Here is a 23842-nt window from a genome sequence, read left to right on the forward strand (position 1 = left end):
TGTGAGGAACTATGAGCAAAAAAGTAGTCACTGCCATTGTTGGGGAGCACATGTTTTAAACAAAGGAGCATACAACTAAAGGTAAAATTACAACATCAACAAACCCTACACTGTGCTATATGAAGTTAGGAGTGTATATAACAAGGTCATTTGACTTGTCTAACATCTTAGACACAATAACCTGCAACCCTGTGATTCCCAAAACCTGAACTCTCAAGGGGTATGTCAATATAAGTCATCTATTCCATGAGCCTCTCCAATCCATTTTTCTACATTCACTCAACATCAATTATTAAAATGTTCCTCCTTCTATGGAACCTGGATGGACCCTCAATGTTCTAATCACTGCAATTACACATAAAGTTGACCTCACATTTATTCAAGTGTTTAAAAACAGCTGCAAGACTTCCCCACTTCCCAGCCCTGGAATTTCAAACATTCCACCCTGTGATATGCTAACTGATCCCCATACAATTTGCCACTGCACCCAGATGAAGCCTCATACTCTATTTCAACATAGCAATCTAGGCAACTATAATCAAAGTAGAGGCCCGATGCACGAAAATTTGTGCACTCAGTGGGGTGTGTGTGTGTGGGGGGGGGGGTGTCTTTCAGCCCAGCCTGCGCCCTCTCACAGTCTGGGAGCCGTCAGGGGATGTCCAACTGACAGCTTAGGCCTGCTCCCCATGGGCCTAAGCCACAGTCTGGCCTCTCTCTGCAGGAGGTGACCGGCAGGCAGATTGGGGGATGGCACTGGCCAACGAGAGGCTAACCCTGCCCCCCATCACCCCGCTGCCATCCTCTCCCTCCTCTCCCTCTGCCCATTGGCACCCACATTGGCTGGTCTGGCGCCGCCCTCTTGCTGGGCCCTCCCCCACCCCCCCAACTGGTCGTTCCACCATTTGGTCTATTTGCATATTATGCTTTTATTATCTAGGATAATAGCTTTTAGTATGAGGGTTGAAATCTTTTGCCATCCAAGCCTAGCAATGTCTCTCTAAAAGTGAATTATATTGCACTGAATAACAGGCTCTAGCACTGGGCTGTAGGCTCCCATTCTAGCCTCCTTCTGAAGATTCTAAACTCCATTATTAATGCTGACTATTCTAGGTATCCCATTACCTGGCATGTTTTTTCAAATACAATGTGGAGTGCAGAGACCCAGACAGATGAGTTCATATTCTCCTGCCACTATTTACCACTTTCTAGCTTGGATGACTCTGACTCCTAGAGCAATTATAGTAACACTAGTACCTCTGTGCATGAATCCATGCACCAGTAGCTCACCAATAGCTCGTTGCTGCCCTCCAGTAGCTCTCTGCCAGTTGCCCTGCCCTCCTGTAGCTCCCCCACCCCCCTCCCCACTCATAGCTTGCTGCCCTTCCCCCTTCTGTAGCTCTCCTCGTCCTGCTTGTAGCTCGCTGCCCCACCCTCCTGCTGTGATCCGGTTGTTATGTGGTCGGTCATTACACTTCACGGCGTAACGACCATTTGCATATTACATCTTTATTATATAGGATTTCACAAACGTTTCACATACCCCCTCAAATAAACAAATAGTTAGAATCAACCAGTATGTGAGGAAAGGAAAACCCAGACTGGAATGGAAACATTAACAAATGAACCAACCTTTGAGGAGAAATTGGATTTACATAATCTGAAAGGATCTCTCCCAAAATGTTTATCAATTACAAAGGGAAAGGTAATGACATTACAGTGCAGACACTGGTCAGACACCAACTTAAACAAGTGATCAAGGTAAAAATATCACCAGCAATAATATGTGTCAACTTCATAAATCCCTTGATATGATACACTGAGCACTTATGTATACAAGAGCACTTCTGTAATATACTTGTCAAAAATGTATGCCTTCCATGTAACCATGAAAAAATATCATAAAAATCCAAATTGAGTGGCAGTCTATAAAGTAACTGACTAGTATTTATCAAAAGTGTCAAGGTCAGCCCAGCCAGCATGGCTCAGCGTTTGAGCATTGACCTATGAACCAGGAGGTCATGGTTCGATTACCGATCAGGGCACTACCCAGGTTAAGGGCTCAATCACCTGTGGTGGGCATGCAGGAGGCAGTCAATCAATGATTCTCTCTCATCATTGATGTTTCTGTCTCTCTCTCCCTCTCCCTTCCTCTTTGAATTCAATAAGAAAAATTTTTTTAAACATTTTTTAAGTGTCAAGGTCAGAAAAGACAAGCAAAGTGAGAAACTTTTATAGACTAGAAGATACTAAATTGAAATAACAATTAAATACAATGTGGGATTGCCCTTAGGATCCCACTCTGAAAAAATAAAAAAGACATTAATAGGGAAAATGGGGAAATTCAATAAGGTCTGTAGTTTAGTTGCCAACATTGTACCAATAATAGTATTCTGTTCTTGATCATACTATCTAATAAAGAGTGAATATGCTAATTGACCCTCACACCATTGTAAAGATGGCAGCTCCCACAACCAATAAGGAGGGAATATGCTAATTGACTGCCCTGACCTCAAAGATGGCAGTGCCCACAGCCACCCAGGGCCACCCGAGGCTCAGGTAACCAGGGCCAGCCAAGGCTTGCACTGCCGACAGTGGCAGCAGCAGAGGTGTGATGGGGCTCGCCTTCCCCTGATCGCCGGGTCATCTCCCGCCCCTGAGGGCTCCCGGACTGTGAGAGGGGGCAGGCCGGGCTGAGGGACACCTCCTCCAGTGCATGAATTTTTATGCACCAGGCCTCTAGTTATACTATAGTTATGTAAGATGGTCATCTTAAGGGATGTGGGGTGAGGGATATAAGGGAACTCTGTACTGTTTTTGCAACTATTCTGAAAGTTTAAAATAAATAGTCTTTTAAAAAATATCACACACCCCACCTCACCCCCGAGGAGGTTGATGGGGTCTTTGGGTCTTAAGGTGTTAGGAATCCCAGCAGGACAAGAGTCCTGATCCTTTCATGTCTGTGCCCTTGTGTGCCTCTGTGCATACACAGAGCTTCAGCCCGGCCTGCCACAGCTCTAAAGAAAATCACCTCAGCTCTAGTGGTGAGGATGAAATAATTACTGAGCTCTAGGGCTCCCATTTACCATTCTGCCTCCTCACTGACGTGAATAATAATAAGAACCACATAGTCTGATACTAATTCATAATGAATGACCATCTGACCTGAGCTGAAATTTCACTGTAGAAAGATTTTACTAAGAGAAATGTGAAAGATAAGACAGGTTTAGCTTGTTCTTTTTTTCGTAAGACAAAAGTGCATTGCAGCATTCTTTAGAACAGCCATTATTTAGAAAATTAGTGTCCCCAACTAGGAGGTTTATTAATACCTTATTAACACATTAGCATGCCAAAGAGCAATTAAAAATAATGTTGACTATTCAATAATATTCCATATCATGTTCCCCAGAAGTTAAATGAATAGGTTAAAAAAAATAACATGTAAGTGAATATATATAGTCTATCTCTCCATACACTTACAGATAGAGAAACTAAAAGAAAATTTAGAAAAATGTTCTCTAAAATGTTAATAAGAGTTACCACTAGCTGGTGAAATTACCAGTAATTTCCCCCTTTGTTTTGTTTGTTAGCTTTTCTGCATTTTTGAACATTTCCACAATAAGTATATGTCCCTTTCTAACTTATAAAAATGTTCCTTTAAAAACAAAGCAAGGGTCCCTGACTGGTGTGGCTCCATTGGTTGAGCATTGTCCTCTGCACCAAAAAGTTGCAGGTTTGATTCTGGGTCAAGGCACATGGCTGGGTTGCAGGCTCAATCCCCAGTAGGGAAAGTCCAGGAGTCAGCCAATTGAATATTTCTCTCTCTCCCTCTCCCTTCCTCTCTCTCTATAAATCAATAAAGCTTAAAAAAATAAATAAAGCAAGGAGACTTCTGGTTTTAAAATTGTGGAATACTAGTAAAGTCATCTGCGTCCCTTCTCCAAAGATAACCTGCAACAATAAACAGAAGGAAAATAGATATGCAAGCTTTATCTTTGACAAAACTAGGAAACAACTAGGGATCTGAACCATGATATGTGAGGAAGGGGCTTCCCAATGCAGAGACCCCCAGGATCCCATGGAAGACAATGTCCAGACCCTCCTAAAAATGCAGAGCTCAGGCAAAAGCTGAAAAATACTGGTTCTCCCAAGACACGAGAAGCCCTGAGGAGAAAAGCCACTACTTCCTTATTTAAACAATGATAATGAAACATACCTGCTTATAATTGAAGCTCCTTTGGTCCTCACTTGTCACCTTAGAGAAGCAAAAAGCTGGGGCTAAAAGCAGAAACACACAAACATAACCTCCTCACAGGAAGCAGTCTACCCAAGAGATGAGGCAAGAAGGAGAAGACCTTGAGATGCAGCTGCCACTTTTTGTTTGCAGTGGAAAATCAAAGGCGACAGCAATTGTCTTGCCCACCCACGTACCCATACTCATTCAAGCAACCCTGTGTTATAAAAGTTGTATGACTTATCAGTTAAGTTCAGTTATATAATCGAAAGAGTGGAAAAAAAAAAGCTTTAATATGATAGATTAGGTCTCTCTCATTTAAAGGGATTTCAAATATAGAATTTGTATGGCAGCTTCATAGTGTCATCAGGGAACCCAATCTGAACTTTCTGCTCCGCTTCTCTCTGTACCCTGCTCCCATCTCCAAGGCCACCTCATGGCGTAATGTGGCTTCTGGAGCTCCAGTCATTACATCCATATTCCAGGCTGCAGGGAAAAGGGAGACTTCATTTCCGCGCCCCCCCCCCTTTGGGGGAGCTTGCCCAGAAGCCATACTCAATGCTTTTGCTTTGCATATTGTTAAATGGAGTTTAATTACATGGACATAATCAGTTATAAAGAAAATTGGGAATTTTAGGGCTTTAGCTGGGCACAGTGACAATGAGTATAATCTGGTTTCTGTTATTATAGAAGAAGAAAGAAGTGCATGTTGGAGAACGCAATCAATAATCTCTGCCACAACTATGAACTGAAGAAAATCCTTTATAGCTCAGAAATATGACCTTGTTCTGTCTCTATGAACATCCTGCAAATATCTAGTCCAGAAAGAATTTATCTCATCCAAAGACATGCAGCAATTAAAAAGGAACCATGTCTCTATTCCTATTTTGTTCAATCAGTTTAGCTGTAGGGGGAAGGGGGCGTTGGGTGGGCTGGATGAAAGAAGGTGAAAGAATATGTAACACACAGACAACAGTGTGGTGATAGCCAGAGGAAAAGGAGGGTGAGGCAGGTGGAGGTGGGCAAAGGGGGGATAAATGGGGAAAGAAAGAGACTTTGCTTTGGGTGATGGTCACAGGATGCAGTGTGCAGATTATATTTTGTTGAGTTGTATACTTGAAATCTCTTTGGTTCTATGAACCAAGATCACTCCAATAAATTTTTTACAAAAGCACCATTTTGCAAACTACAGGATGATGCCAAAAAAAGGTTTACAGTTGTGAGTACACAAAACACATTTTATTCTTGTATTATTATTTATTAACTAGAGGCCCAGTACATTCGTGTCCTGGTGGGGTCCCTTGGCATGGCCTGTGGAGATCAGGCCAAAACCGCAGTCCAGTGCTGCCTGCCACTCCTGCCTGCCAATCCTGCTCTTCCCAGACCTGCTGCACCTGCCGCCACTACCGCCACTTGGTAGGCTCACTGCTGCTCCACTGTGGTCTCCAGGCTGCTGTGGCCAGCCCAGCTGTGAGCCCTGTGTCTGGTGCCCCTCAGTCATCTAAGCGCTGCTCCCGCTGTGGGTTCATACTGACCACCAGGGGGCAGCTCCTGCGTTGAGCATCTGCCCCCTGGTGGTCAGTGCTTGTCACAGCAACCGGTCACTTAGGCTTTTATAGAGAGAGATTATTGTATTATTTTCCATATGAGCCACTGTAATCCTACTTTTGCCCCCACCTTCCCCTCTTGGTATATAAAAATATTACAAGAAAAAGAGGGAAAGAAACAGAAAAAACAATGGCAGATGAACATTCAGAAAACAGAAAGATGTTACCACCAGGCAGGTAAAATAATGATCAAGCATACTACCATATACCCCAAGAATTTTAACAACTTCAAAATGAATATGAGTTGGGGAAGGAATGAATAGTTATTACTGAGAATACTGTAAGGTACACAGAAAACTGCTTAAAAAAAGTAAGCAAAATGAAATAAATATGAAAAACACAACTCTAAAAAAGCCAAGGTTAAATGAAAATGTGCATAACTGGTATCCTTGGATTACAGGTGCTCAATTCTGTATATAATCAAGATAGAATTCAACAAATAAACAGAAAAGAAACTGTGTTCTAAGAAAATTAAAACAATTGACACCAAGATATACCCTAGAAAGTATTGATTTCAATGATAAAGAAAGAAGGCTTTGGCCCTAGATGGTTTGGCTCAGTGGATAGAGTGCTGGCCTGTGGACTGAAGGGTCCTAGGTTCAATTCCAGTCAAGGGCATATGCCCTGGTTGCGGGCTCGTTCCCCAGTGTGGGGTGTGCAGGAGGCAGCCAATCAATGATTCTTTCTCATCATTGATGTTTCTACCTCTCTCTCTGCCTCACCCTTCCTCTCTGATCAATAAAAATATATTTTAAAAAAGAAAGAAGGCTTTGGGCATCCAGGCAAAAGGCCAAGTCATGGATGTGGGGAAAGGAAGGGTGGGTAGGAACCAAGCTGACCTCTGACATCCCCAGCATCATTAAATATTAGAAGATAGAGTGCAATGCCTACAAATGTCCAGCAGTCCAAGCATTTTAAAGCCAGCTAAACCAGAGGTCAGAAAAGTTTTTCAGTAAAGGACCAGGTAGTAAATATCTTCAGTTTCATGGATCATACAATCTGTTGAAATTCTGCTATTGTGCCTGAAAGCAGTCACGGACAATCCATAAATGAATGGGTGTAGCTGTGTTCCAATAAAACTTTATGAACACAAACAGCCTGTGGGATCTGGCCTCTGGGCCATAGTCTTCTGACCCCGTGATCTACACTATCACTCAGGTATAAAGGCAAAAGGAAAACATTTTTCAAGTTGTGAGATCCTCAAGGATAATAATCCACATAATCTAAAGTCTTAGTATACAAGCATCAGTGGGGAAAAAAAAAAAAGATAAATGAAGAAATTGAAGCAAAAATACTGGCAAGAAATAAAAAGCTAAAATATGCTCTACTACCTGGAGAGCCTAAAAAGAGGCATGCCTCCCGGCTCCTTTGGCAGCATGAGCCTTAGAAGCCCTGTGACGTAAAAGGATAATTCAAGAAACCAAGACATCTGTTGAAAGCCATAAAAATTATGATCAGTTCTAAATAAAGAAGGTGATGTCACATTCACAGAGCCCTTTTAAAAACATCTCACAATTCACAGAGATATTTGGATTGTTAACCTGCAGTGACAGCTGAAGTAAGAGGGCCTCCATTTTCTCCGATGTAAAATGAAGGAGTTGAATTACATCAGAGGTTCTCAGTGCTGACAGCTCATTAAAATCACCTGAGGCTTTTTTATTTATTTATTTTTTTAGTGCCTATGCCTGGGTCTCATCCCAGAGCACTTGAAGCAGAATTTCAGGAAATGGGAAAGACAAGTATTTTTGAAACTCCCCAAATATTTAGATAGGTAGCCGTGATAGAGAAGCACTGAGTTAGAGGGTTATTAAGGTACATGTCATTTCAGATGTTATATATGTATTTGTGAAGAATTATCTCAAACCGGGAAATTTAGAAATTGTCACATAAAATAGTCTAAAAGCCATAGTCAATTTTAGATGTCTGTTTCTCTAACAGAACCTTAAATTCTGATCCACACTGGTCCAAATCAAAGAGAACCTAGAGACCTAACACCATCCTAATGTAAAGAAGCTGGTAATTACTCATGAATAAAGAAAGAAGTGCATAACTCTTCTGACAATGCAATCAATTCCTTATTTTAAAAAGAAAGGTGTCCTTCTCAAGTCAAATGTTCCTTTTGTTGCCTTGGGATGGTGTTTGCTTGAAGGTTCCATCTCCAGTCAGGGCACATTCAAGAGTTAGCCAATGAATACGTAAGCAAGTGGAACAACAAGTCAATGCTTCTCTCTCTCTAAAATAAATAAGTAAATAAAAATAGCAATTGAATAAGTCTAGTCCTTAATATATTTCTTGAATTGCTCATTTCTAGCAAAGTCAAGAAAAATAAATGAATCTCAATAGAAAAAAAAATATTTCCCAGAGAAACCAGGTAATCACTAATGACAGTAGTTCCAGTTTGCCAGGGCAGTCTTATGTATATCTGTTTTTCCAGAGTAATTATTAATAGTGCTTCTTTTCACTTCCAGACATTTCCTAGTGTAGGCAATACATTATCTGGTAACCCTACCATTGATGTTAACAATAGCAAATGCGCCTTATTTCTTCATTATAGCCGATGCAAAGATGTAGGCTTAGAAATTGATTAATGGATACTGTAGCCTTGTGAGAGGAGCGTGATTGAGACTCAGTCTTGGTCTGTACTGTGGGAGATGAAGCTCAATCACTTAGTCAGCTCACAGTCAGTATTTTCATAAAAGGATAACAAGAGATATTGAAAAATAAATTCTAGAAAACCAATTGGGAGTTGTTGAGAATGGAATCAGAAGAGTTTGGTTGGGAATCAGAAAGGAATTGCTAAGATGCTGAGAGAAAAGCAGGTCCCAGGACCCGGGTCCCTGGGATCAAACCTGATCAGGAACAACAGGGGAGTGAGAAGTCCCAGACAGAGAGGGTTTGGGGTAGGACAGTTTTGCCACAGAACTTCCTGTTGTTTCCTCCAACTTCTATTGACCTGGTCTCAATAGCGGTGTGTCTTAAAGCACTAAGTTTTGGCACTCAAGTAGAGATAAAATTTGTACAAAATTTTTTTAAATAAACTCTATTCTTAAAAAAATATGTCCTTAATTCAGATCTTTAATTCAAATAGTTCAATTACTTTTTAAGAAATTTTTGTGGGATCTGGCCTCTGGCCTCTGAATCAGGAAACCTGACCTTCAAATGGTTTTCCAAGATAATGATCATGAACTCGTGTCATTTGATCTTCTAAGATTTTCATGCATTATATGGAAAACTAGTGTTTACAGGAAACACAAAGATTAAAGGTCAGATCAGGCAAATCATCCTGTCAGTCAGTGGGTGACAAATGTCATTGTCACAGCTTCTGCATGCCCAAAAAGGAATATGTGGCAGCACTCTAAAAGTGAGACATTACACATTCATTCGACAAATATTTATTCAGCATCTACTATGGACATGACACTGTGCCCACCTGATTAATGATGGGGGTTTGTGAAGATGTGAAAATGTAACTTCAAGAGCAATAAATATTTACATAAAGAGTAATGGAAAAGCATGTCATGGGAATCTTTAAGCTGTTCATTCTGAGACTAGTTTATTGCTTAGGGTTCCTATAGAAGGCGTAGATTTACCCACCACGTTGGTAGCCCATGATCTCATAGAAGCAGAGAGGCCTCAGCTCTTAGCTTCCCATGTGCTGGTTGCAGACCCTCAAAAGCTCAGCTTTTTTTTCTTGAGTTTCCATAATTACATATTGATACTTCTAAACTTACTTTTATATGTTGAATTTGGACATTCATCTGTGAGCTTCTGAACAAACATTTCAAGCAGTCCTTGGGTGGCATTGTCTGTTTGGTTGGCCAAAATAGCTTAGTTTCAGCAATATAACAGCCACCTTTGCCCTCACTGCAGTGTTTATGCAGTTATTTGACTATTCTCTTACACTCCTGTGGTTATTTTCTAAAACGTGAGTGGGGAATAGAAAGATTAGTACCAAAGCTACAATAAGTAATGTGTTTCTTATAAGCTTATTACAATTAAAACCAATATTGAAGTCATTAGTTGTGTAAAAAATAGTGGATTCTTTGCCATCAATTTAGCTCTTTGGGATTAAGATGCCAAGCTGATGCTTGATTGTAAAAGAAAAGAATAATATTAAAGAAATAATATATAAAAAAGCAGAACATCAACTTTTTTTCTAAAAGTTGTGCTATAATTAAGGATTTTTACTGTTCTGGAAACAGAGTCCTCAATTATAATACCCAAGTCTGCTATTTACTCTCTGTGCACCTGATTTCCTGCACAGTCTTAGGAAACTGTCATATGCTAAAAGAATCGACTGCCTCTTTGACTAAAATGGCACTGGAGAAGATATATGTTGATGGAAAATCTCAACTCTCTTGACATCTACTAGCAGTCTTTTACAGCTCAAAGTAAACTGGTTAAAAATTGTTTTACTTACCTTCCTGACAATATCACCTCTGAAATAATAGAAGCAACAGCAAAGAGACTGCTATTTTGGACCAACTTCTCTCTAACAAGTAAGAAATGAATGGTTACTTTGTCATCTCAGAATTTGTAATAAGAAAGGGAAATATAGGGCAGAGGCTGACATGTGCTGAAAACTTTAAGAAAGTGGATGTCAAAAGCTTCAAAGGAAATGATGGAGTTGTAGCATTAGGGTGAGAGCTCAAGCTACAGACTCATGAAAATGTAGGTTTGCACCCTAGGTGTGCCACTTACCAGTTGTGTGACACTGAGCAAGATATTTACCCTCTCTAAATTTCAGTCCTTTGCAAAAGTGAGATAATAAGGAATGGCACAAACTTCCTGGGAAAATTACTTAACCTCTCTAAGCTTGCTAAAACAACAACAAACGAACAGGGGGAAAAAACATGCCCAGCCAATATGGCTCAGTGGTTGAGCATCAACCCATGCATCAGGAAGTCACTGGTTTGATTCCCAGTCAGGGCACATGCTGGATCCCCAGCAGGAGGCATGCAGTAGGCAGCTGATCAATTATTCTCTCTCATTGATGTTTCTCTCTCTCCCCCTCTCTCTAAAATCAATAAAATCAGAAATCAATAAAAGCAGAAAATCAATAAAAAACATTAAAGACTAAAAATAAACAAAACATGAATAGTAATTATACCACATAGATTTGTTGGAGAATTAACTAAGAAAAATTCATGTAAGATGTCTAGATCTGTGTTTGGTAAATAGTAAGCGTTTTTAGAAATGGTCACGCAGACACATTGCATAGATATTTATGGACTCTAAAATTCTAAGAAAATGAGGGATTCGTGAAGGAGACCAGTCTAACTATCTTCAATTTAAAATGAATACAAGATGAAATAAAGGAGGATATGACTAAGAAGGAACACCAAAGGCTATCACAAACCTCTAAGAATAGAGTTTTAAAGGACAGAGAAAAATGAACATTTTGCAATAAGAAGATGAGGAACAGAATACATGTACTCTTTTCATCTTTACCGAATGAAAAATAGATATAATTTCTATTTGAGGTCAACATTCTTAGCAAGAATGGTCCTCAACTAAAAAGGGAAGAGGAAGCCAGCAAAAAAAGAGAATGTACCAAAAATGGGTTAGAAGACAGAAAGGGAAGACCAAAGTAAGTACTACTTTACACGGATTCCAGTCTCCAGACCCATAGACTAGATGGTGACTCAAATTTTTCCCAGATCATAAATGCAATTGCTTGACATAAAAATATTTGTTATAGCAATGAAGATCTGAAATTATTCTGATAAAGAAGCACTGGTATGGAGACAGAGATATGCTCATTTAAATAAATTGGCCATTCGAATCTTTATAGATGTTATTGGATTTTATAAATCATACATAGTTTACTTTGATGCATTTTTATGAAGAACATTTAATTATTTAAGCCAAATAAGAGACTGCTAAAGCCAGTCAATCATTAGTAGATATCATCGATTGGAAAAATTTGCTTCCTCCTTCTGAAGACTGACAAGTAGATCAATGAAACTAATTCTTTTTTAAAATTATATTTATTGGAGTAACACTGATTAATAACATTATATAAATGTTAGGTGTATGATTTTATAATATGACATCTGTATTCTTCTGTGTGCTCTCTACCTGACGTCTAGTCTTAAACACCCAACAAATATTTGAGCATTTACTATGTTCCAAGTGAACTGGGAATCTAAAGTTGAACCCTTCTTTCTATTGAGTGAGGGAGACAATCATGTGAGCAGAGTGAAGTTCAAAACATAGTTTAAAAATAGCAAACATATGTACAAGCAAATTACTACAGGAACATAAAGAGAGGTGACAATAATTCTGAAATGAGAGATCAAAGAAAGAAAAGAATAGTAGGCAGAGTTGCTACTAAAAATGTGTAACAACTTAAATACCACCCATCAGAATGGACCTCTGACAAATCAGAGTAGATATGGGCATTAAGAATTCAGTGTAGTGATATTGGTGGGTGCCAGCTGAAAGTTAGCCCTGGTTAGGAGGAAGTTCTCATAAAGGCTGAGTCCCAAAAGATTTGTGGAATTTTATTTTCTTATCTAAGGAAGAAAATAAAAATAGGACAAAATAAATTGCATAATATATAACCAAAAACTTCAAATTCATTAGTAGACTAAGGAGGCTGCTTAATATAATTTGTGGAAAGACACGGAAGGAGATGTGGCTGGGAAAGCTATTGAGGATCACCTAGGACTTGCAATATTGCAAGAAGGAGTTTGAGATTAATTCTATAATAACCACAATAACAATTGCAATTTTTTGAGTACACACCATGTAACATACACTTAATTGGAGTATTTCATTTAATTCTTATAATAACTCTATGAGAAAGATGTAATTAGGGCCCCAACTTTACAAATTGAGGCTTAAAGATTTAGTTTTATGAACATGCCCAAATTCAGACAGCTGGCTAAGTGTTAAAATTTACATCCAAATCCATAGCTCTCTTACTCCAAAACCCATACACAGATGTCATATTATAAAATCATATACCTAACATTTATATAATGTTATTAACCAGTGTTACTCCAATAAATATAATTTTAAAAAAGAATTAGTTTCATTGATCTACTTGTCAGTCTTCAGAAGGAGGAAGCAAGTGACTACTGTATATCCTTGATTGTGGAGAGAATGAGAGCAATAAATATTTTTTGAGAGGGAGACATCTGTTTTCTTGGAAGACAAAAATTGTGGCAGTGGGCTTCCTGGAGAGGTGAGAAATTGAAAGTGAGAAGACTAATTAGAAGTTATTTGCTCAGGTGAGAGACGCAAGGGCCTGAATGAAGGCAATCGCAATAAAGAAAAGGGGATAAAGACATTGGAAGGGGAGAATTAAGAGAACGTAATGTATTTTCTATGCTGCATAACAAATTAACACAAATGTAGTCACTTAAAGCCACATATATTTATTATCTTATAGTTCCTGTGGGTCCAGAGTATGCCCACAGGTTGGCTGAGTATCTGCTCAGGATCTCACAAGGCCGTAGTTAAGGCGTCCACATTTTTTTTTTTTTCTTATCTAAAGGCTTCACTGGGAAAGAGTCTACTTCCAAGCTCATCTGGATTATTGGCAGAATTCACTTCTTTGTGGTTATATGACTGAGTTCTCCATTTTCATGGCAGCGGTCAATAGGGAACACATCTGTTACCAGAGGGCACCTTCATATCCTTGCCTCATGTTCCCTCCTCTCACAACTCAGCTTACTTCTTCCAGGCAGCAATAGAATCTCGGCTGCCTGGAGTCTCTGGGCTCAAGGAAGGCTAAAGGCCTCTTTGAAAGGCTTGCCAGATTAGGTTAGGATAATCCCATTTTAATAAACTCAAAATAAACTGATTAGAGACCTTCATCATATCAGCAAAATCCCTTTACCTTTGCCATATAATGCAACCTCATCCCTGGAGTGACAGCCATCATACTCACAGGTCCTACCCACACTCAAGGTAAGGGGATTATACAGAAAGTGCTACAAGAGAGGGTAGAAGCCTTGGAGCTCTTTAGAATTCTACTTCACTCACAGTTTTAGCCTGAGCATAATCATTAACCAAGATCTGACACACAAGAGAAAAGAGGTTTAATAAAAAAGATCATAAATCTTGCTTGGGATTGTTCATCTTGCCATATCAGTGGTACATCCATTTGTCCTAAACCAATTGCACCCGTTTGTTTCAATGGTATCTAATGTTTTATTAAATAACTAGAGCCCAGTGCACAAAATTCGTGCATGGGTAGGATCCCTAGGCCTGGCCAGCGATCAGGGCCAATCTGTGGGGCAACCGGCGGGTTAATCAGGACCGCCCCCCCCCCCCGACTCACACCCACCTTGGCTGGCCTGGGGCCTGTGGGCTGAGGGCAGCTCCTGCATTGGGCGTCTGCCCCCTGGTGGTCAGTGTGCATCATAGTGACTGGTCGTTCCACCGGTCATTCCGCCAGTCGGTCTGTCATTTGGTCAATCTGCATATTAGGCTTTTATTATATAGGATGTGGAGAAGAGGGGTTTCTTCTTATATCTGGGAGTGATTCTATCATACAGTACACAACTTTTAAAAATGTTACAAAGTGGCCATGACTAGAGAAACAATGAGCAAGTGGATGATATTTTAAATTCATGTCTTCTCCAAAAAGCACCCAGTCACAGTGATTTTTTTTAAATTGAGTTGTTTTGATAAATGCTTCTTTCAGGCTCTGTTATTTCTGAGAAATAGCCAACATCTTTTTTTCCTCCATGAATGTTTATCTTAAAATGTATCCAGTAATAGCTGAATGAGTTGTTAAATGAGTAGATAAATGAAATACCCAAAATAACCAAGGAAACATTAGGGTCAGTGCTAATATAAATTAGAATAGATCATCTAAACTCCTATTTTAAATTATCTGGATTATCCCATGGCTTTGGGGTGAACACAGACTACATGCTCCCTGGCACACAGTGAAATCCAGAATATTGGCAACATGTAGAAAAGAAACAGGGCACCTAATGCCAGGCCCTATGCTAGAACTTTTATATTTGCTATCTTGTTTCATTCTAACAACTCTGAAATAGGAATATTACCAGCCTTTTTTTTTTTAATAGATAAAGCAATTGAGGCAGAGAAGTGAAACATTTCACCCAAACTAGGAAGTGGGAATAGCCAGGTTTCAGACCCACATTTATCTTATTTGTCAGGCCTTATTCTTTCCTCTACTAATCTTTCTTCAGTTCTCAGATTAGCTGTACCTTCCTCGAAGAAATCTTCCCTGACCACCCTCTGTACCTTTAAGTCTAAATTGGTTGCACATTCCCATCACCATGTTTTCCGATAACAGCCAATTAGTGTCAAAGTGCTTGAGTTCTACAACTGCACAGACAGGATCCACATTCCATAGGCCACGATTCATTTTCTCTCTTGCTAAGTGTATGAACTTGCAAAATTGACTAAGCCTCGAGCTTTTCACCAGTAAAATAGGAATAATCTTTGTTCCTGGCTCACGGCTCAAGGGCTAGTTGAAAGAATGACCTAACGAACATAAATCCCTATTATTATTATCATTATCATCATAAGATATTATTCCACTTATTACACTGAGTTGCGATTGCCTGTTTCCTTTTCCATATTCCACGCTGGATGATAAAGTCATCCCTGGGACAGAGGCTGGATCTTGTTAGCGGTGATTTCCCCAGAGCCTCGCACAGCACTTCTCTGGCACATGGTGGGCATGGCTGAGAGAGGGAGGGAATGAGGGATGAAGGAAGGAAAGAAAGGAGACGTTAGACTGTTCGTTATATAGTTGTTCTTGCATTTCATTGCCACAGCCTTAATAAAGGCATGAACTCCCATCTGTTGCAGCATTATTCACAATAGCCAAGATATGGAAACAACCTAAGTGTCCATCAATGGATGAATGAATAAAGAATATGTGATATATATATATATATATATATATATATATATATATATATATATATATATATATATATAAAATGCAATATTATTCAGCCATGAGAAAGAAGGGAACCCTGTCATTGGCAGCAACATGAATGAAACTTCAGGGCATTAGGCTAAGTGAAATTAATCTGGCACAGAAAGACAAATACTGTGTGGAATTTTAAAAAGCAGAAATCATAGAAAACCCCAGTGGTGGTTATCAGGGGCTTGGGTGGGGGTGGGGAGGGATGTTGGTCAAAGGGTGCAAACGTCCAGTTAGAAGATGGATAAGTTCTGGGGCTCTAACGCACAACAGGGTGATTATAGTTAATAATACCACATTATATAGTTACAGTTGACAAGAGAGCAGATCTTAAATGTTCTCAAGACAAAACATAAATGGTAATTATGTGAGGCGATGGAAGTGTTAGCTATGCTATGATAGTAATAATTGTGCAATATAAAAATATATCAAATTAGCATGTTGTACACCTTCAGCTTACACAGTGTTACAGGTCCATTATCTCTAAATAAGGCTGGAAAAAATAAATAAAGGCATGAGAATATATGCAGATGAAAATAGACCACTACTTCCCTTGAATAGTATGTAGGATCAGAAGCCTCAGAAAGTGGGGCTTGTTCTGACGTACTTCATGCCAAGTATGATCTGGAAATCCCAATAGTGAGATTGTGCCTGGAAAAGGCCAAAGCCCAGGAGGAAGAGCTGCACCCTGACCCCTGCAGCCTGAGTGCAGCCTGCCAAATGGGAATGAGCTCCCTGAAGCTGCAAAGCCACCCCCAGGACAGTAGCCAACTCCCAGCCACCACTAACTCCAGCGCTGCTATTAAAAATGTCCCGGGCTCCCATTGTTGTTGTTTTTAAAAGTCAAATAACCCATTGTTTAAATTGAGACACGATTAACATATAGCATTGTATGAGGTTAAGGTGTGTTGATTTAATACATTTACATATTTCAATGTGATTTTCACCATTAGTTAACATCTCTATCATTTCACATAATTATTTCTTTTTTTGTGGTGAGAATATTGAAGGTCTCGTCTCTTAGCAACCTTAAAATACACAATACAGTTTTGCTGACTATAATCACAGTGCTGCTCATTAGATCCCAAAACTTATTCATCTTCTAATTGGAAGTTTGTAGCCTTTGACCTACATCTCCCCAATTCCCCTGCCCCCCACACTCCTGGTAACCACCATTCTACTCTGTTTCTACATGTTCCGTTCCTCACTTTTTATTTGATCCATCTTAGCTATGCCTATTTCTACTGTCACCTTCAGCTCTTAGCAGGCCAATGCCTGTTCTCATTCTTATGGTGACAAGAGCACATCTGGATTTGGCTGTTCTTATGACTTGTACCTATTTGAAGCCCTGCATTTGAGCTAGAACAAAATATCCAAACAAGTGTACTTAATTAATATAGGCTCAACCAGTTTGGGCATTTGTGGACCATGGTAATAAAAGAGGAATCTTCATGTTTTCCACATTTCTTATAATAAAGCCAAAATCACAGATAAAAATGCAAATCAGGCAGAAGTCATGACAGGAAATAGAGATGAGTATAAAGACAAACAGCCCAACTCATTTGTGATGCAAAAACCCATTATTAGGAGCAAATCTCCTTGGAGGGCCTTGTGGATGCTGCATAATTCACCAAGCCCAACTGTACTTAGGAAGTGATGGTTAAATATTGAAAATCTGATTGGAAGACGGAGGTGGCTTCCTGCTCTTTCCTGTAATTGCCTTGTCTGACTTTTCTCATGAACAATGTATCACTGGAATTTCTGACTATGATAGAGTGCACCCTCCTGAGAGCTCTGCCCTGAAGGCGAGGACTCCAGCTCTACGGGAATTATCTGATGGAGGACTTCATACATCTCCTCGGCACCTGTCATCCCCTCTTTTTTTGTCAAGCTCCGGGTGTTGTGTGGAACTTATGAGCCTGTCCCCCTCCACCCTACTCCCCTCTTGTACATTATGGCAGCCTAATGAGTGGAAGAGACAGAGCCAGCCCGAGCTTCTTATTACAATCACATTCCATTTTCTTCAAATAAATCCTGCTCAGAACAAAAGTGGGGCCTTCTGGGCACAGTCTTTGTTGTGGATGTGTAATCATAACATTTTGGTGGGACCCAGAATATTATGATGATTGCTTTCAAGCAATTTGTGATATACATGCTTAGTAAATGATGTAACTGCACATTGCTGCCGTGCTCTTTGCTCCATAGCTTCACACAGTGTAGTTTACAATGACAGTATACTCTATAAATGCAAACAGATGTATTTCCCACGACCTTAACCCAGAAAAATAGAGTTGTTGCATGTATTTCCCAGTTAACATTTTTTGAGGGCTTCAAAATGCAGTCTCCTAGGATCTCTCAGTACTTAGGCTTTTTACACGTTTAACTCTTTTAGGTATTTCAGGAATGTGATAACACTAATGAGATATTAGGGTAAGAAAAATATTCAAAAGCATAGAGGCTCCAACTTTTAAAAAGCTTATTCTAAATGTGTTGGTTTCCTTTAAGCTCAATTAACTGACTAGAGTGATGGGAAAGAGCTTTTTGAAGTATAACATTTTAATAAAATATATTCAAGGGAAAAACATCAAGAATAAGGCAATTTATGACTATAAATGTGAAAATCTAGCAAGGGGAATTTATAATAAATTCCCAGATAACTCCACAACAAGCAAGCGGGATACAGCCTAGGAGAGAGTTGATACATAAAATCTACTGAAACCATCCCATCTCAAATACCATCATTTTCTCAAGTAACCATTTCCTCTTTTGTGTTTTGTTCTTGTAGGACCTAAGGAGACAAAATAGCTGGGAGTGCCTCTTATTTGTGCCTATTTACTTGTACCTCTAGCCATTTTTCCAATGGATACTTACTAGTGTGGTGCTGTGGAAAAAAGCACTAACTTTGAAGTCAGACAGACTTGAGCACCCCTTTGTTCATTGTAGCATTATTTACAATAGCCAAGATATGGAAAAACCCAGGTGTCCATCAATGGATGATTGAATAAAGATGTGATATATATATATATATATATATATATACACACACACAATGGAATACTACTCAGCCATTAAAGGGTGAAATATTGCCATTTGCAGTAACTTAGGGTAGGATGCTAAGTGAAATAAGTCAGACTTCTTTAGAAATATCTGTTCTTAAAGATACATTTAGTAAGATAATGGAAAAACACATTTGAGGTGGTTCTTCAGGAGTAGAGATTTCTTTCTCATTGCTTCATAAAACCAGATAGTATATTAGTGAAATGTTATCCAATGATGACATTTCTACTGGAATTAGAGCTGCAGTGAAAACAAATGTTTAACTTGGTTTAAAATTAAAACATAAAGATTGAATGGTTAGCTCCAAACATCCCTCAGATATCACTATTCTCGACTAAACTTTCTGACAGGGCTGAATATCAGTCAGTCCAAGATTGAGATCTTTAGAGGAAGACAAGTCCTTGCAGTGATTGAAAAGAGATCCATATGCTTTAGGCATATGTTTTAGACTGTTCGGTGGCAAGGCTGACATTCTGTTATGAAAATTCAGGAGCCAGCAGAAGGCCTTCCCAACTCCCAAAATGAGCCACAGCAGGGCCTGTGAAAAAGCTAAGCTTCTTATTTAAAAGGAGCTTCAAATTCTCTCAGAGTCTTGGTAGAAATCTCACTTGAGCTCTTCCACAGCAGGGGAGAAATTTTCTAGGACCCAGAAGGAAAATATTGATAAAAGAAACCTGATGTTAAATGGAGTAGCAGAAGAAAGAGACACATGTGGCCCCGATTGTCCCCTTTATTCAAAATTGAATGTATATTCAATAAGAAATCTCCATGTGCCCACCTCTAACTGTTCTGAGGATAGGAAAATGATGGTCAGTTGTTCCTATCCTTGAAGGATTAGATCACAGCAAAACTAGAGGCAGAGAGTGATACCAGGAAATGATTAGTCATTGTGCAGCATAAAAGACTAAACTAAGGCAGTAAGAAGAGATATGACATTTAAAAAATGTATTTAAGAGATAGAATTTCAACAGATTGTAGAATAAGGGCTTAGGGATGTTTAGAACTCCAGGATGACTCTCACGTCTTTTGCTTGTTTGATGGGGGTGATTGATGGGGCCATTCATCAGTACAAAGAATATGGGAGAAAGAATAAAAAGAAACAATAAGGCAAAGGGCTTATGTTTTACATAGGTTAGACTTCAAGTGTTTTGGGAACATCTAGGTGGAGGAATCCAGTGGGAAGTGGATATAAGGAGATTTTAGGACAGAAACTATAAACTTGGAAGTCATAAGCATATATGGACATAGAATACCCAGAGAAAGAACTCTAGAGGGGAGAGCAGGAGAGAGTTATCGCTTCTCATTCCATCTAAAAATTATCAATCAATTGAGATGAGTGAATAAAAAACACAGAATTGGCCTTTTTTTAAAATATCATGAAGCCACAGGACACCCATCTACTCTTTACTTTTCTTGTACCTTGGAATTGGCTCAGCACATCTCAAGTGTTGACAAAATAGCCAAGTTAATGGAAAAGTTGGATTTGGAAATAGATTCATGCCCTGAAATACATGACTACCAGCAAAAAGCTCAGTCTGAGAGATAAATCATGAAATTCCACAGAGGTTCCAGTCCATGATATCAGAAAGCAATGCAAATCCAAGTAACCAGGATCTTTTCCATGTGGACAAAGACAAGAGACATGGGGAGGTGGGTTTTGGAGGGCTTGAGATCCTCCAACTGCTTCCTGGAGGATCTCAGGGAGTCGCAGAGCCCCAGCAATCAGACAAAAGTAGAATAGTACAGTAGTGCTCAGTGGGTGTAAGCAGAAGACTCAGAGCCCCGGGAATCGAGAGACTGCAGAAACAAGGCAGAAGATTCATTATCAGAACTGTAGTACTCAGAGTTTAGGGTCTAGATCTCAGAGAACAGATATTAAACCACCTGATAAACTACTGCCTCAAAAGTTCTCAAATCCATGACCTCTTTTCATTTCCACTGCTGCTACTTTGGTTCAGGTCACCATCCCCTCTTCCCTGAATTGCTGGAACAGACTTTTACCTGATCTTTCTGCCTCCAGTTTTATTCTCTCACCCTGAGTTTACTCTTGTCACCACACCTGGAGTAACCTTTTAAAAACATAAGTCTGATCCTATCACCCACCTTCCATTTTAAAATAATTCCCTGTAGCCTTGTTTCTCTCAAGATAAAGTCGAAGTCCTTAATATGAGTTAACAAGTCTTTTCATGAACTAATTCCTGCTCACGTCTCCAGTCCTGTTCCTCACCACATGGTCTCTAATATTCTGTGATTGGGACACACTAATGACAATGTTCTAATCTTCTCTTCCCCAGGCCTGTGCCGATTGCTGTTTCCCTTGCCTAGAACACTGTTCCAGTTTCTTCATCTGGGTATGCCTGATCTCCTTTAATCTCAGCTGAGCGATCACTTCTATATACACCAAAGTCAACTGAGTACCTTAGCAACACGCTCTCAGAGTAGCACATATTTCCTCTATCATACGTTTTCCTGCCATGTAATTTTCTCTGTCTGGCTCCTCTATGACACTCCAAGTTTCAGAAGAGTAAGGTCTATTATTGTTCACCATTTCATCCTCAGCACTTAGATTGGTTTCTTGAACATGGTCAGTAGTTATCTGTTGATTGATTATTTCATTTTCCCACTGAACTACAGAATAATGGGTTGTGGCTCCCTTAGAACTGGTTTGGTGAAGTGACTGAGGTAGAGCTAGGCTTATAAAAGAGTTAGGAGCCTGAGCTAAGGAAAGAGAAGAGCTGTCAAAGCCCTAATATCTTCATATTTAATTCTTTATAGGCCCAGGAAAAAATAAATTCATGTCTGCCAATAAAAGATTTGTATTATCTTGTCTAAGGTACCTCTCTTTTCTAACTTATATTGTATGGGCTGACTCCACATTCGAACTCCAAAGTCAGGCCTTGACCCCAACATGGCCAATTAGAGTATGCTATTCCCTATGCATAGTACCTCTGCTCCATTAATGGTCACATGGCCATCGGTGGGCCAGTGGGAGCCTTCCATGGGACTTCTGCTAGAGCAAAATGAAATCTTTCTAGAGACAGTGTAAGTTAGCACAAAGAAGGTGAAAACTGTGATCTACCTAAATGCACAATAATAGAAAACTTGTTAAATAAATAAATAATAAGACTATTTAAAATAATATCTCTCATTTATTGTTTGGTGAATAAAGTTAGTTATATTTTTATAAAAACTTCTATATTATACAGATGTATATATAATTAGAATTATATATTCAGATAGATGCTAGATAGATGAGTTAAATAAATATTAGATAGAAAAACTATTAACATGATTGCATTTATGCTATTGCTGACTTATACAAAAAGTACATATAACATGGTTACCAGGGAGAAGACTGAATAGCAGAGCTTTTAGAAAAATTATCCCTATATTTGCAGAGTGTGATCCTGAGGGGGGATTTGTAAGGCAAGACCATGCCTTAGAGGAAATTGATGCTTCTACTAGATAGAAGTTACTCTCCAGGCAGGATATATGGCTGGCCTAATCACTGAATAAAGGGTCAATAAATGTTTTTATAAAGATCCAGTTAGTAAATATTTTTGGCTTTGCAAGCCATACTGCCTCTGTCACAACCTTGCAGTTCTGCCATTGTAGTGCTAAAGCAGTCCTAGACAATATGTAAAAAATGAGTGCAGCTGTGTTACCGTAAAATTTTATTTACAAAAACAGCCTGTCAATGGATTCTACCCCTGAGTCATAATTTGCTGACACCCAGACTATCAAAACAAAAGCCTTCCTCTCTGTCTGCAGGGCCAGTTTGACCGGAATCCTATGTGTGGAGATATTCAGAGAACTTTCAGTGCTGAGTGTACTAGTACAAGTAAGCTGCCCTTGTGCAAGGTAGGGGCTGGAAGAGGGTATTAAGAGCAAGTCTTTGCTTTCTATAAGCATTTGCACTGGCATTAGTTGCATGAGCAGTAGCTGTGGGTGCAAATGTGCAGAAGATGATGGCTCAAGGGGAAGTCAATCTCAGGGAAGTGACAGGGCTATCCTCAACCTCAGATTATATCAGACTTCTGATAGCAGTAGAAAGCGAGCTACCTGAGCCTTTGTGACCAACAGCAGCAGTGCTTACATGACCAGTGAGAATGAACAAAAATAGCCGGGGAGATACAAGTGGTGGGAACACACCGCATAAAGATAGTGGTGGGATAATGGAAGGTGTGAATGAACAAAGATGGGCTCAGAAGAGCAGTGAACCATGAGGGAAGCAGAGCAGGGACAAGACAAGAAGCTCAAGTAGGAAAAACCTACACAGCTATCCTCTGTGGAAATACTCAGAAATAACTAGGTAACCTTTGAATAGGGAAACTTTCAAGCCACAGCAATTTGTGAGCTAAAGGAGTTGTAACTATGTTTGTTGTCACAGGCTGATGAGGCCAGAAACATGGGGGTTATCTATATATATAAAAGCCTAAGCCCATGGTCGGCAAACTGCAGCTCGCGAGCCACATGCGGCTTTTTGGCCCTTTGAGTGTGGTTCTTCCTAAGTCTTAGGAGTACCCTAATTAAGTTAATAACAATGTACCTACCTATATAGTTAAAGTTTAAAAAATTTGGCTCTCAAAAGAAATTTCAATCGTTGTACTGTTGATATTTGGCTCTGTTGACTAATGAGTTTGCCAACTACTGGCCTAAGCAATTGAACCACCGGTGGACCAGTCGCTATGATGCTCACTGACCACCAGGGGTGGAGGGGAGGGGAGAAGCAGATGCTCAATGCAGGAGCTGCCCCCTGGTGGTCAATGCATTCCCAAAGCGGGAGCACCACTCAGCTGACCGACAGGTGCCAGATGCAGGGCTCACAGCTGGCCGCCGCAGCCCAGAGACCACAGCAGAGCCTACTGAGCGGTGGAGGCAGGCACAGCGGGGCAGGGATGAGCAGGAGCAGCAGGCAGGAGCGGCAGGTGGTGTTGGACTGCCCAATCCCCTCAGGCTATGCCGAGGGGCCCCACGGGTGCACAAATCTGTACACTGGGCCTCTAGAATTACATAATAGCC

This window comes from Myotis nattereri (assembly GCF_964212035.1).
Source record: "Myotis nattereri genome assembly, chromosome: 9".
NCBI lineage: Eukaryota > Metazoa > Chordata > Mammalia > Chiroptera > Vespertilionidae > Myotis > Myotis nattereri.